Source organism: Heptranchias perlo, chromosome 3 (genome assembly GCF_035084215.1).
Source record: "Heptranchias perlo isolate sHepPer1 chromosome 3, sHepPer1.hap1, whole genome shotgun sequence".
Classification (NCBI taxonomy): Eukaryota; Metazoa; Chordata; class Chondrichthyes; order Hexanchiformes; family Hexanchidae; genus Heptranchias; species Heptranchias perlo.
The window spans coordinates 123,505,411-123,518,650 of NC_090327.1; the positions used below are offsets into that span (position 1 = coordinate 123,505,411).

At 43.5% G+C, this 13,240-nt stretch overlaps 1 protein-coding gene across 1 annotated transcript in view; it reads left to right on the top strand.

The window, feature by feature from the left end:
- Nucleotides 1–13,240, top strand: part of tshz1 (teashirt zinc finger homeobox 1) — a 213,441-nt gene that overhangs the window by 78,429 nt on the left and 121,772 nt on the right. The gene's annotated exons all lie outside the window — the stretch shown is intronic.

Genomic DNA, 13,240 nt, shown 5'->3' on the forward strand with positions numbered 1-13,240 from the left:
TTAAAGAAAGATAATGTCACACTTGCTCAAATAAATTGATAAACTAAACATTTAGATTCCAGAATTCAGTTGGCATGATTGATTGGCATCATGTGGTTTGTAAAGACGCTGTCAAATGAGAATGGTTGGTTGTTTAGGTTCAAAAGGGATGTGCATTCTCTTTATGTTGTATCAGAATGTCTGCGTAACTAGGTTAGTCACAATTCTAACATTTAAAGTGAGCAAAAAAAGTTCAATGAGGAGGATTAGCTCAATTTGCAAAGTGTTGGTACACAACACACAGTGGCTAATTTTAACTATGGCTAAAACTGGTGATATCGAATGGGCCTCCCATTGTGTGCCAATGATGTCAGTGGAAGGGACAATCAGGCACGCTGTATGATGGGCGGCCAGTTGGATATGGCCAGTTTGATACCATCGCCCATGAAATCAAAATCGACCTCACAATTGCCATAGGGTTTTCACCAGTGCTTTATTGGTAAGTACCCAATTCACTTGGAGTATCAAACTGCTAAGTTGGTTTAACTCACCTATTCATCTCTTTAAATTCAAATGTTATAACTTGAGCTCTGCGGGAGTAAGGACCAGGCATTCTGAAGCCAAGACCAAGGCTTGAAACGTTCTGTGGTCAAGCCATGCTCTGCTCTGCAGTTCCATGTCAATGCTTCGCCCTTGATGTAGGCCCCCTTTCTCTTTTTTTTTTCTTTTGCCTGCCAACTCGCGACCACCTCAAAGAGTAACAGGCACTGATTGCTGGTTAATTGTCATTAATAACTGACAACTGACATTATGCGGAGTTGGATGTGGAAAGAGCAGAGCGAAGCAGCAGATATTCTAATGAGTTGACTCCTTGCTTGCCCTTCCATTGTTGTTGAAAATGAGGAGCTGTCGTCATTGTTCAAAAGATAGCTTCAAATGCGGTGTAAAATATTCCGTTATAATTTCTTTATGCACTGATAATTCAGACTATGGAATACAAACTCCTCAGCGAGCCTATTAAAATCATAAATTATGTATGGGCCAGCCAGAGCGCTTGCAAGTTTATTGTGCTGTCAACTAGTGTTTGCCCGTCTGGGATAGAGCATTGAAGAAAACTGAAATTATTTAAATACTTATGGGAAGCAGAAAGTTGTGCAAAATTCTGCCAGTAGATGTATGTTACACCCTTTTCATAACGCAGCAAGCAGGGCAGGTACTTCTAATACATGCTGGGATCCCTTTGCTTTGTGGCGAGAGACCTTTTGTTTCAAATGTGGGGATGAAGATGCCTGTGTTATTTTTTTTTTCCTATAGATGCTGATTTCTTTCTTGCCACGGGGATGACTGATTGAATTTCACCTGAGCTAAATTATACTTGTGCATTCTGGTAATTGCAGAGGGCCACAAAGGGAAACATAGGTACAGCTCTTGTTGTACTGGGACTCAATAGCGGCATAATTTCAAATTGATATGAAAAAGGAGCTTTCAATGCATTTATAATCCCGGGAAATGTAATGCACTGCGGGTTCATTCCGAAGGGCAAAGTGCGATGCGGGATCCCTGTTTCCCTAACTTGTATAATGGATAGATGTAGTGGAATATTATGCCTCCTGAGCCCCACTGATTAAACGTTAAGTTTTCATATTAAGGTTCACAAATTGCATGGAAATTTTCCATTTTGCAGCAATGGAGCACTGGAAATGCTGTCCTGTTTAGCAAACGCGACGATGCGCACTGCTCGGGAACAAAATTACTCCTTCAATTGTAAAAAAAAAAAATTGCAGGAGAAGGAGAATTCCGTGAATAAATAATGTGAAATTGTTTTTGTAATGCTAATGTTCGATAAGTGATAATTGGCCTAAAGTACAAGGAGATTCAATAGTGTGTTTTGATTCGAGAGCTGACTAGGTCCAAATTACAAATGTTAGACAGTAGCATATACGTAGAGGATACACAGTGACAACCATTGCGATGCCCAATTTATTCCTTGAATGAGGAAAACCTGATCACTCCTGAATTATGATGGTCTTCCTCACGCATGGAATAAAGTGGACATTACACTATATCAACCTTTTGCTTGTTCCTTTCTCTCGGCATATGTGAAGAGATTTGAAATAAAAACGCATTTTTGTTTATTTATAGATTTAATGAAGATTATTACAAGCACTGAGGGACTTTTAACACACTTTTATACCATGCGAGCAGCCTCTTTATCAATCTCTAGAGGCCACTGATTGCTATCTTCAAAGCGTTGGAAGTAGACCAGATACTAGCTGTTTCCCCAGAATGGCGCAGAAATTGCTGTAAAATTTATTCTCCGACAGCAACAAAAAACAGCGCCGGATCCCATCGTGGGCTGCAGTACTGAAAGCAAATTTGCTCTTCTCCAATTCTGTGCTGCAGACCATGACTGTAGTGCAGCTATCGCCTGTAAAATGCCATCAGGTTATGTCAGTAGAGTCACAATTGTACCCTGTTGGTCGAATTTCTAGTTACAATGTGGAACTGGCTACTACAGGGAGTGGTTGAGGCGAATAGCATAGATGCATTTAAGGGGAAGCTATAAACACACGAGGGAGAAAGGAATAGGATTAAATGAAGAAGGGTAAGAGGAGGCTTGTGTGGAGCACAAACGTCGGCATAGACCGGTTGGGCCGAGTGGCCTGTTTCTGTGCTGTGCATTCTGTGTAATGTTACAACAACTGGTCCACGTGTGTGATATTTGGGATTCATCACGGAAAATATCAACACACAAGGTGTATCGTCAGTTGAGAGATTTCAGTATGATTACCGTCGCTGCTTATTTTTTTTTGTAATTGCACATGCACGATTAATGAGAATCCAGCGTTCAAAACACAGTCCTTAATGTTCTACTAAAATTTTCACTTAAAATTAGAACTGTTTCTCAAAATGGTACTACGAGCAAAGACAAACCAAATAAATCATTAGTGGGACAATATCATCAGCAGTCACTGTCAGTGGGTGGTAAAATGTTATTGTTCGTGTTTAGATGAGGTAGACCTAGTTTGGGCTGCAATTAAAACAGAATTGATTTTTTGCCACATAAAGTATGAGGGGCATAAAATTTTATGTCATTGTCATCTATTTATTGGACACATAATGGCAGCGCCAACATCTAGCAGAATGAATAGTTTAGTAGATCTTCTATTTAAGGTCTGCTAAATTTGACAATAAAGGGTAGTGGAATGACCAAACCCTTAAATCTACACATGCTTGTACTGTAGGTACAACACCAGTAAAGAACTACATTGTTTATGTCTGCTTTAGACATCGCTATAATTCTTTGTGTCATTCCACGTAGACTGGACATGGGAAAATCTTCTTGGGGAAAACTTGAGGTGGAGTTAGGTTTGCTAACCCTCCCGGAAAACCCTCCCGGAAACCCCCCACCCCCGGAGTCTCCAGGAATGAAAGATTAATCTCAGAGACACTGCTGCGAGCAACTCTAGGAGGGAAAAAAATCATAAGCAGCATTAAAAAAAATTGTGTGGATTATTCATTTTTGTTTATTAGTTCTAAAAATATCAGAGAAGGATTAAAAAAAAATGGCTGATTGACCGGGGTGGGGGGGGATTGGAGGTGGAAGGTCATGTGATGAAATCTCCAGGAATACGTCCAACCAAAGTTGGCAACCCGAATTGGTGGAGTGGTTTACATGGGTTGAAGTGCAGCAAAAGATAACTTGACAAATACATCATGACCTGTGCAGGTAAACACGGTCAATCAATGGCACAGACCCTGACTTGTAATTTGATGAACAGTGTGTTCCATTTGTCATGGTGCTGTTCGAGACGACATTTCAACCGGGTTGGCTTGAATTTATGCGCTGAATGGTGAATGAACGTTGCCCGCCGCCCGTTAGATTTAACTTCACCCACAGACTATCCACGGGCCTTTTAGGCGCCAACTTGGTCCAATGGGGAGCCGAGAAAAGTGCAGCGCCCTCTCCTGGGCATCTGTGAGCTGTGTGAGCGGGGAAAGGATCTGTCTCTCCACTCAACCAATTGGATTGAAGCATCCTTAACAAGCCGCACAGACCACAGAACCAGGAAGTGTTAGTTAGAACAGTAACTAAATCAGTTACAGAAAGAGAAATAAAGAGAGGGTAATCAAATAATTAAAAGACAGAGATAAAAGAGAAAGAAAAAGTTTTTAAAAATTACAAATTTTAAATTTTTTTAAATGTCCAACAACAATTAAATTTTGAAGGAATGAGACTCCACACTTATAAAAGTAAATTTTCGGTGTCAGAGGGTTTGTCTGGCAGTCATTAAGACTTAACATGTTGTTAAAATTTTGGTTAGACTAAAAAAAACTGGAACTAACTTTTTCTGGTGAAAGTAATTTGTTTCCAGCTGTGCTGGAGAGGAACTTCACGTCACTGCAGTCCTTTGACCGGGGAGCCAGCCGGCGAGGCGTCCTTCCCGCGCAGCTTTCAGAGAGCAGGGCATCTGGTGAGAGCGTTTGACTGCACTCGCCAGAAGTTGCTTTTCCATTTGCACAGAAACAACGATGAGCCTTGTTAGTCTCGCCGTTATTTTCAGAGCAATTTCTGAGCCATTATTTCTGAGCTGTCTTTTTGAAAGACCCCTGCCCCAGGCAGCTCAAACTTTAAAGAAAGAAAGACTTGCATTTACATAGTGTCTTTCATGACCTCAGGATGTTCCAAAATGCTTTACACTTAATGAAATTCTTTTGAAGTGTGGTCATTGTTGTAATGTAGGAAACATGGCAGCCAATTTGCACACAGCAAGGTCCCACAAACAGCAGTGTTGTAAATGACCAGATTATCTGTTTTTTGGTGATGTTGGTTGAGGGATTTAGATTGGCCAGGACACCGGGGAGAACTCCCCTGTTCTTCCTCGAAGAGTGCCGTGAGATCTTTTACATCCACCTGAGAGGGCAGATGGGGCCTCGGTTTGACATCTTATCTGAAAGACAGGACCTCCGACAGTGCAGTACTCCCTCAGTACTGCACAGGGAGTGTCAGCCTAGATACTTGTGCTCCACAACTAGCTGCGCTTCTAGCCAAGCTGTTCCAGTACAGCTACGCCACTGGCATCTACCCGACAATGTGCAAAATTGCCCAGGTATGTCCTGTCCACAAAAAGCAGGACGAATCCAATCCGCTCAATTACCGCCCCATCAGTCTACTCTCAATCATCAGCAAAGTGATGGAGGGTGTCGTCAATACTGCTTTTAAGCGGCACTTACCAGTAACCTGCTCACCGATGCTCAGTTTGGGTTCTGCCAGGACCTCTTGGCTCCAGACCTCATTACAGCCTTGGCCCAAACATGGACAAAAGAGCTGAATTCCTGAGGTGAGTCGAGAGTGACTGCCCTTGACATCAAGGCAGCATTTGACCGAGTGTGGTACCAAGCAGCCCTAGTAAAATTGAAGTCAGTGGGAATTGGGGAAAACTCTCCAGTGGCTGGAATCATACCTAGCACAAAGGAAGATGGTAGTGGTTGTTGGAGGCCAATCATCTCAGCCCCAGGACATTGCTGCAGGAGTTCCTCAGGGCTGTGTCCTAGGCCCAACCATCTTCAGCTGCTTCATCAATGTTGTGGAGGCAGGAACCCTCACAACATTCAAGAAGCATTTGGATGAGCACTTGAAATGCCATAGCATACAAGGCTACGGACCAAATGCTGGAATATGGGATTAGAGTAGACAGGGCTGATGGCCGGCGCGGACACGATGGGCCGAAGGGCCTCTATCCGTGCTGTATAACTCTATGACTCTATGACCTTCCCTCCATCGTAAGGTCAGAAATGGGGATGTTCGCTGATGATTGCACAGTGCTCAGTTCCATTCACAACCCCTCAGATAATGAAGCAGTCTGTGCCCGCATGCAGCAAGACCTGGACAACATCCAGGCTTGGGCTGATAAGTAGCAAGTAACATTCGTGCCAGGCAATGACCATCTCCAACAAGAGAGATTCTAACTACCTCCCCTTGAAAATTCAATGGCATTACCATCGCCGAATCCCCCACCGTCAACAGCCTGGGGGTCACCATTGACCAGAAACTAAACTGGACCAGCCACATAAATACTGTGGCTACAAGAGCAGGTCAGAGGCTGGGTATTCTGCAGCGAGTGACTCACCTGATTCCCAAAAGCCTTTCCACCATCTACAAGGCACAAGTCAGGAGTGTGATGGAATACTCTCCACTTGCCTGGATGAGTGCAGCTCCAACAGCACTCAAGAAGCTCGACACCATCCAAGATAAAGCAGCCCACTTGATTGGCACCCCATCCACCGTCCTAAACATTCACTCCCTTCAACACCGGCGCACCATGGCTGCTGTGTGTACCATCTATAAGATGCACTGCAGCAACTCGCTAAGGCTTCTTCGAAAGCACCTCCCAAACTCGCGACCTTTACCACCTAGAAGGACAAGGGCAGTAGGCACATGGGAACACCACCACCTGCACGTTCCCCTCCAAGTCACACACCATCCTGACTTGGAAATATATCGCCGTTCCTTCATTGCCGCTGTTCAAAATCCTGGAACTCCCCACCTAACAGCACTGTGGGAGAATCTTCACCACACGGACTGCAGCGGTTCAAGAAGGCGGCTCACCACCACCTTCTCAAGGGCAATTAGGGATGGGCAATAAATGCCGGCCTCGCCAGCGATGCCCATATCCCATGAATGAATAAAGAAAATGTCTCTGGAGTGGGACTTGACCCTACGATCTTGTGACTCAGAGGCGAGTGTGCTACCCACTGAGCCAGAGCTGACAAGTTAACAGATGCATTCCACTTTGTAAGGGACGCGGGGTTCCTAAAGCACTCTAACGATGCTTTTATATTACAGGAATGCAGCCGACAGGAGATGCATGCCTCTCCCTCCACGAGCTGCACTCTATGGTCAGGAAACTCACAAAAATGTTGGCCTGGGAATGTGCAGTCGGATTAAGGGAGCAACGTTAAGTAGACACTGGGAGCTGGTCCCTGTGTTTACGCTGTTATCATGCAATTGGGTTTTCACATTAAACAGTAGCACCCAGCACGACCTGCATGTGAGTGAAAATTTAAAGGGGAAGGGTGGCCCCGATCCTCCCAGACAGGAAGAGCGAGAAACAGGCAGTGCAAAAGGCAGCCAAGCAGGTAACATGAGTGCCCATATTGTGGACAGACAAGCCATTTGCATTTTTAAGAGAAAAAACAGGCCTGTCTGTCAGTGTTCGACAGGACACCAAAGCTGCTACCTTATAAATCAGTTGTATTACACAGTTTACACTGATGTAAAACAGCTTCAGCTCAAACTGTGCAGTGTATCTTGGGTGTGAAGTCATACTAAGTACATTTTGGTAAAAGGAGTGAGACTCCTTCCACGAGGTTATCTTACATTTCTTCAGGTCCCCTCCCCCCCCGCACTGCAGTATATCAACATTGGGAAATATTAACATTAACAACTATTGTCATTCAGAGGTAGCCAACCGCCCTCTGCTAATATCATTAATTTGACGGGGCATTCAGGTCCCCGCGTACATTCTCGCAGCTCCATTTTCTTTGGGCAGGGAAGCAGTGGAGTGGTTGAGGCGAATAACACAGATACATTTAAGGGGGAGCTAGATAAGTACATGAGGGAGAAAGGAATAGAAGGATATGCTGACAGGGTGAGACGATGTAGGATGGAAGGAGGCTCTTGTGGAGCATAAACACCGGCATAGACCAGTTGGGCCGAATGGCCTGTTTCTGTGCTGTACATTCTATGTAACTCAGCAGGGTAACTAGGGTGTGACCGTTCCATATCACTCAAAACAGATACTGATCTCAGATTGGCACCTTTAACATAACAATGCTTTTACCCCTCAGGCCAGTGAGTAGATATATTGCAAGTTCTCATGTCCGACTGAAGCTTCTTACCTTAATTTTGTGGTGTCTTCTCTGTGCTTTAGTGACAGTGCGATTCCGTGGAGGATAAGAGCCATTGCGACTGGTCAATTCCAGTAGCAAGCATTGCCTGTACTCAGAACCTTGACTGGAGCTAATTAACTAATGTTTTAACCTCAATGTTACAAGACTGCCCAGGAAGATACCCTCTTAATGCGTCGCTTCACGCTGTCAAGCCTAATAAATAAGCTGTTAATCAGAATTAATAGAATCTCAGGGTCTTTTTTTTTTTGGGTTCCTGCTTTGAACTATTCTGTACGACTGAATATATTTTTTTCAATTATTAAGAAGCTGGCAGTCAGCCTAGAAATAACGGCGCTGATTACAGACTGAGTTGGTGGTTGATGTGATTTTTTTTTCCCCCAGGACTGACCGACACTCGAATCCGCCCGCCATCAGCTGTCAATTTCATCGGGTCTCGGCTGGGTCGCCAGGCGAGCGCGCCCCAAATGGCAGCACGTTCTCGGGCGGAGGAAGGAATGACTTATGTGTCTCACCAGCTGCTCTCTCACACCCTGACCCTGGTGAAGCAGGATTGGCATTGGTGATGATCGGGGGGTGGGGGGAATCTGTGGGCCGTCCTGTCCTCCCAGTTGCATGGAAGTAAGAGTGTCCCGAGCAAACAGTCGAGGGAACGAATTGAAACAAACACTTTGTAGCTAAATATTGGCAGAACATGCATTGCACAAGACTTGTACTCTCTACATAGGTGTTGCCAGTGAGACTTTGCTCTTAATATGTGTGTGGTTTCAAGTCAAGGACATACAGAAAATACACAGCAGGTTGATCAGAATCTGAAAGAGATAGATGTTAACATATTGGGTCTAATCCGTCATCAGTATAGATCAGTATTTCCAGCTGAATCAGTCTGTTTTTTTCCCCCTTCAGTGTGGCTCAGTAGATAGCACTCTTGCCTCTGAGTGATGAAGGTCATAGGATCAAGTCCCACTCCAGAGACTTGAGTACAAAATCTAGACTGACACTCCCAGTGCAGTACTGAGGGATTGCTGCACTGTCAGAGGTGCTGTCTTTTGGATGAGTTGTTATACTGAGGCCCTGTCTGCTCTCTCAGGTGGATGTAAAAGATCCCAAGGCACTATTTTGAAGAAGAGCAGGGGAGTTCTCCCCAGTGTCCTGGCCAATATTTATCCCTCAACCCACATCACTAAAAAAAGATTATTTGGTCATTATCACATTGCTGTTTATGGAAGCTTGCTGTGCACAGATTGGCTGCCGCGTTTCGTAGATTGCAACAGTGACTCCGCTTCAAAAGTACCTCATTGGCTGTAAAGCTCTTTGGGACTTTGGGTCATGAAAGGTGCTATATCAATGCAAGTCTTTCTTTCTTTCTTTCTTTCTTCCTTCAGGCACTGACCAACCTTTATTTCCAACATGGAAATTTTGATGTGGATCACTGCGGCTCTTCATAGTTCCAGTGCCCTGCTAATAAGGTTCTTGTCCTGCTTAGCATGGCACCTTTAGTCAGTGAGCAGACATCTTGATGGTTGTGGAGTGCTTCGATGAGAAACTGGAGGGAATAGACAAATTGTTTGCTACACCGACCGTATTTGGAATCCATTTCAAAGTCATGGTTCATAAAGGAATACACGCAAGTAAAACTGTCAGCTACAGTCTTTCAACGCAGATGCTGACAGTTTGAAGAATAATTATTTTGCCAAGTCAGCGAAATCCTTGAGCAGTTGCAGTTGTTCGGTGACTCATCCATCTGAAGTTTTGGTATGTGTGGAAATTAATCAAATGACAACAGCAGACTGTCATATGGTTGGGTTCTTATCAGCCAGTCTAAAGCGCCCTTTACCCATTCCACAATGTCCACAGACATTTTACAGGAGAAACTAACGCTGGTGATTATTTTTTTCTTTTTTCAAAATCAAAAAACAAAAGTTTCATTTTCTCTATTCCATGCACGCCTTAAGTTTCAGTGCTACTTACTGATGGAGGTTTATTTACGAGCAAAAGCTATAAAAAGACCTGAGCTATCCAAATTTATTGTCCGTATTTCCATAGCAAATCAGTCAGCAATTGTCGACTGATTTATTTTTCAAAGGCATAGCTGGAATAAAGGGTTCCTAGAAATTTAGAGAAGCTAATATTGTCTCTTTTTTTCTACATAAAAGAAACATTTCAAGCATTAGCACGTCAAGTCTTTCACAAGCTAGGCTTGGAGCAAATGTTAGAAGGTGAGGGCTTTGGTAATAATGTAGTCAAGTCTTAAGAGGAAGATAATTGTTCAGGGAAATATTTGTTCCGAAACAAAAACAGTTTTTGTGGAGAATTGTCCTGTTCACTTGTTTTGTTTTAATGAAAATGATACCGAGCATAAATACTATTGACGGTGAGATCATCCCGCGTATTTGAAAAGCAGAAAATAAATCAGTGATGCGTTTTACAATATTTATATTTACAAGGATCATCTGTGGAGCCCAATATATCCTGCATATTGTTCAGCACAGAGTGGAGTGGACATGCTGGGGTAATACAGGCCATGGGGTTTCCTGCATAATGAGTTTGCTCCTTAATATTGGTGTCAGCGGGATTGATGCACTTGGAATGTATTTAGTTCTTCAGTCTCTGCCGAATATTTATTGTGTTTCAGCAAATACTTGGTGGAGCTCAAGCAAATCGAGCCAAGCTACGATAAACTTTCTAAACTAACGATAAGGGGGCAGTTATCAGTGGAATCATCTAATCTTTTATCAGCCACGTGCCTCCACCTCGCTCTTTGCTGGTAAATGAAAATTAGACAACCCTACCTGGAGGAGCTATTTAAATACATCTAAACAACAACAACTTGCATTTATATATCGCCTTTAATGTTGTAAGATGTCCTAAGGTACTTCAGAGGAGCATTATCAGATGAAATTTGACACGGAGCCACATGAGATATTAGGACAGGTGACCAAAAGCTTGGTCAAAGAGGTAGGTTTTAAGGAGCATCTTAAAGGAGGAGAGGTTTAGGGAGGGAATTCCACAGCTTAGGGCCCAGGCAACTAAAGGCACTGCTGTCAATGGTGGAGCGATGGAAATCGGGGATCTAAAATTAAAAGTTTTTAAAAAAAAGTTGACCTACAAGCGAGAGATTGTCCTTAATAGTGGAGTTAACAAGAAGAATCGTGAATCTTGCAAATCTGAAATGAAAACTGAAAATGTTAGAAGGCTAACTAGCATCTGACAGAGAAAGACAGATCAATAGAAGATCATAGAAGATCCCATCCAAAATGTTAGCCTGCCTTTCTCTGTCAGCTGTTGACTGAGCTGTTACCTTTCTAGCATTTTCTGTTTTTATTTTATCACAAATTAGTTCAGTACTCGCTCGTCAATGATAAGTAACTCTTAGTTTAAGTGTAGTAACCGATGGAACCGAACATAGCAAATATGTTAAGGAACCAAACGAGACTCGGGTTATGGGATCTCAGCAACTTTGCGAATCCTCCACTTGTGAAAGTTGCGATTTTTCTCATCTGATATTTTCAACTTGCGATATTTGTAGGGGAATGGAAAGCAACACAGTGCCATGTAGAGGTGCGTGACGATGTCTCGAGTTGGCCATGCTGTTCTGATTAACATTAATTAGTGAAATAATTAATTTTAATGAGTTTCCATTGCACTAGAATTATATGTGAAACACCAGGGATAAAATGACCTCGTGCCCCAGTGAAAATAAAAGGCCTCTTCTCTTCCCACGATTGTGGAGTGATAACCATGAAAGTATATTTGATGTAAAGTATCACTTGAGGCTTTTATGTTCCTTTTTACAAACTTGTGACTATGGACAAACTTGTACTTTGTTTCTGGCTAATATATTAGATACCAGCGTGCCTCAATTTAAAATGAAATATCTGGCAGAGTCTCAGGTGCTTCATCAATGGTCAACTGCCCTCATTAGCACCATGAGTCCAAACAACTCGATGGCAAAACATAACTTCAGGTGTGCTCCACCTGTCTGGCACCCAGACGCAAAGGGGAAAGGAGAATCAGCTTCACCGTTCTAAATGTGGGCTTCCTACATTACAGCAGTGACTACACTTCAAAAGTACTTAATTGGCCGTGAAGCTCTTTGGGACGTCCTGAGGTCATGAAAGGTCTTTTCTTTCTTGATTTCTTTCTTGCTTGTTGTGTCCTGGATTTTTCTCACACAACTCCACCTGCCGTTCCCTCTCTCCTCCACCCCCCCCCCCCCACCTCCTCTGGGCCAAACATTCGCCTGCCTCTGGCCTTTAGTTGTGCAGGGTTGGCTCCCATTAGGTTCCCCGCCACTAAAAGGGAGCGCAAGGCTGCTGGGGGCAATGCTAGCAGTGCAGCCGGGGGACCTGAAGAGAATGGGACCCATTTAAACGGGCCGATGAGCGGCAAAGATCAGCGTTCAGTATTTCGTTTCAGCCTTGGACTGGGTTGAGGCCTTTGTCAGATGATTAGCTGGGGGCTGAGGAAAGGAAGAGGGGCCACAACAGGACTCACTGGCCCTTCTGCTGCTGCCTCAGGGACTACTGCCACCCCTTTCCTGGCAGTCTCTGTGTATTTTTCCTCTTTATATTTCCTCCTAGGATGTATCACCTCATATTTCTCCACATTAAGTTTTATCTAGCATCTATCTGCACAATCTACTAACTGCCCATGTTCTCCTGAAGTCGCTTACTGTCCTCTTTATAGTTAATCATGCTCCCTATTTTTGCATTGATTGAAAACAACAACAACTTTCATTTATATAGCGCCTTTAACGTAGTAAAACGGCCCAAGGCGCTTCAGAGGAGCGTTATCAGACAAAATTTGACACCGATCCACATTAGAAGATATTACGACAGGTGACCAAAAGCTTGGTCAAAGAGTTAGGTTTTAAAGAGCGACTTAAAGGAGGAGGAGAGAGGCGGAGAGTTTTGGGGGGTGGGGGGTGGGGGATTTCCAGAGCTTAGTGCCTAGGCAGCTGAAGGCACAGCGGCCAATGTTGATATTATGCCCCTATACCAAATTCCAGATCATTGATAAATTGAGAAGAGCAATGGTCCCATTATCGACCCCCAGGAACACCATTGCTTGTATCCCTCCAATCTGAAAAACAGCTATTAACCACGACACTTTGTTATCCTGTCCTTTAACCAATTTTCTATCCTTGCTGCCACATTGCCTTTAATACTGTGTACCTTAATTCTATCCACAAGAATCATATGTGGCACCTTATCAAATGCCATTTGAAAATGTATATACACAACATCCATTTTATTTGCCCCAGGGGCTTTATTAAACTTGACAGGCGCAACTTGCTTTTTACAAACTTGGGCTGACAGTCCTTAATTAATCCATGACTTTCTAAGTG